Source organism: Gavialis gangeticus, unplaced genomic scaffold, assembly GCF_001723915.1.
Source record: "Gavialis gangeticus isolate Ggan-Ray unplaced genomic scaffold, GavGan_comp1, whole genome shotgun sequence".
Lineage (NCBI taxonomy): Eukaryota > Metazoa > Chordata > Crocodylia > Gavialidae > Gavialis > Gavialis gangeticus.
In genome coordinates this window covers 9,250,420-9,252,645 of record NW_017729009.1, presented here as the reverse complement: position 1 = coordinate 9,252,645, position 2,226 = coordinate 9,250,420, and the positions used below count along the sequence as shown (strand labels likewise).

Genomic DNA, 2,226 nt, shown 5'->3' with positions numbered 1-2,226 from the left:
GGGGGGTGGGAGGGTGCAAATCACTGGAGGGGCTTGAGCAAGCCCCCTGCCATGACACCCCTTCCCTGGGTAGCAAGGTCCCCCTGAGGGTGCGGGGGGTGGGGGGGAAGGGGCAGGAGCTGAGGCTCTGGTCATGGGTCCCTGGGCCCCTCCTTTTCCCAATAAACACTGATGGATGCACCCAGCGCCTGGCCTCCGCTTTGTCATTCCTGCGTCTGGACCTGCCCCGGGCAGGGGTCCCCTTGCCCATGCCATGGGCCCCGCTGCAGAGCACTTTTGCTGCTGGGAACGGGGATGCAGGGCTCAGCCTGCACACGCTTCCACTCATGCCCGGCCCCGTCGCATGGCCAGTGCCATCAAAGCTAGGTGTGTGATAGGCACGTAAGCAGGATCATGCCCCCCAAGAGGTCTTAGCCATTCGCTGGGGAGAAAGGCAGCTGGCGCTCTCCCAGTTGGCCCAGTCACCAAGAGACTCTTGCTGCACTGGTGCAGCCAGCATGCATCAGCCACGGCCCAGCTGGGTGCTGCTCACATTCAGCTTTATTGAGAAGGGACATTGTTTGTGTCCAAACAATAAAGGAGGGAGTGAGCACTGGCACCACAGGGGGAGGAACAGGGGCAACTCCGGCTTTCCACGGCACGGCTAGTGTCCAGCACGCGGTCCCACATAGACAGAGCCCCCAGGAGTCTGTGTCTACCACAGACCGCTAGAGGCCTGCCTCGAGCTCCTGGGCCGTGAGGGGCCACAGCTGGGGCAGCGTGGACTGCTGCACCACCATGATGCTGCACGGGCAGTGCTGGGGACCCAGGGTGCGGCCACACAGCAGACACAGGTGTGACCACAGCATGTGCCAGCTCGGGGCAGTGGTGGGAAGCGGCCGCACGGTGGATGTCGGGGTGTGAGCAGGGCTGGCTGGGCCTCGCAGTGCGGGGACCCTCGGCGCTCCACGTGCTCATGTACAAGGTTTCCTCCTCACATGGCTCCACATCCTCACCCCATGCAGGCGACGGGTCTCCCCCCAGTCGGGCCCACTCTGCGGCCCCATCAGAACCACCATATGCCATAGCTGTCATCATTGCTGAAGTCATCGCTGTCGTCGCCGTATTCGTCACTGTAGTCACTGACTTCGCCGCCACCCTCGCCGTACTCGTTCTCATCGCTGTAGTCATTCTTCGCGTCCACGTCTGTGTCGTCAGTGTCCATGACCATGAGGTTCGGGCCAAGGTCATCCTGGCCCTCATCGCTGTCCGTGAGGTTCAGGTCATCGTCATCATCATCATCATCATCATCATCATCATCCTCTGCAGACCCACCCGACTCCTCGTCCTCATCTTCGTCCTCATCCTTGTCCTTGTCATCGTCAGCCCAGCCATCATCCTCCTCCTTGTCCTCATCTGCATCCTCATCATCCTTGATTTCATCCTCATAGTCTGTCTCATACTCATCGGCATCATCAGCATCATCGTCCTCCTCGTACTTGTCATCATCATCATACACCTCCTGGCCCTGGTCCTTGTCACTGTCCTGTTCATCCTTCTTCCCTGCATTGTCTTTCCCACCAGAATCCAACCCGAGCAGCGGCTTCAAAAGGGAGGGCACCAAGTTGGATGTGGGATTGCCCCCAGCTGCAGGCTTATCTCTCGCCACTGGTACTACATTGGACACTGGTTTCCCAGGGGATGTAGGGATGGGGGGAAGTTTGTCTCTAGACAAATGTTTTTCACTGGACTCTGGCTCTTCATTGGATTCAGGCTTATCTCTAGACAAATGGTTTGCACTGGACTCCGGCCTTTCACTGGACTCTGGCCTTTCACTGGACTCTGGCTTATTTCTAGGCAGATGGTTTTCACTGGATTCTGGCTTTTCACTGGAGACTGGCTTTTCACTAGATTCAGGCTTATCTCTAGACAAATGTTTTTCACTGGACACTGGGTTTCCAGTGGATGCAGGCTTCTCCCTACACAGGGGTTTCTTGCCGGACATTGTTTTTTCACTGAGTGCAGGCTCTGCCCGAGGCACAGGCTTTTTGTCAGACATGGTTGTTGCCCCAAACGCAGGTGTCTCGTAGCCCAGAGGTTTTCCATTGGCCCCAGGTACCAGCTTGTCACCGGGCACATGTAAGGCTCCAGATGCTGGTTTTCCAGTGGGCACCGGGTCTGAGAGAGACACCAGTTCTACCCCGGACGGCTCTGCCCCAACCCCAGAGGGATCTCTAGATAGGAGCT

The 2,226-nt window shown here is 58.0% G+C and overlaps 1 protein-coding gene across 1 annotated transcript in view; it reads right to left on the bottom strand.

The window, feature by feature from the left end:
- The window catches only part of LOC109292481 (papilin-like), a 23,182-nt gene that overhangs the window by 18,465 nt on the left and 2,491 nt on the right, over positions 1-2,226 (bottom strand). The window lies entirely within an intron of this gene.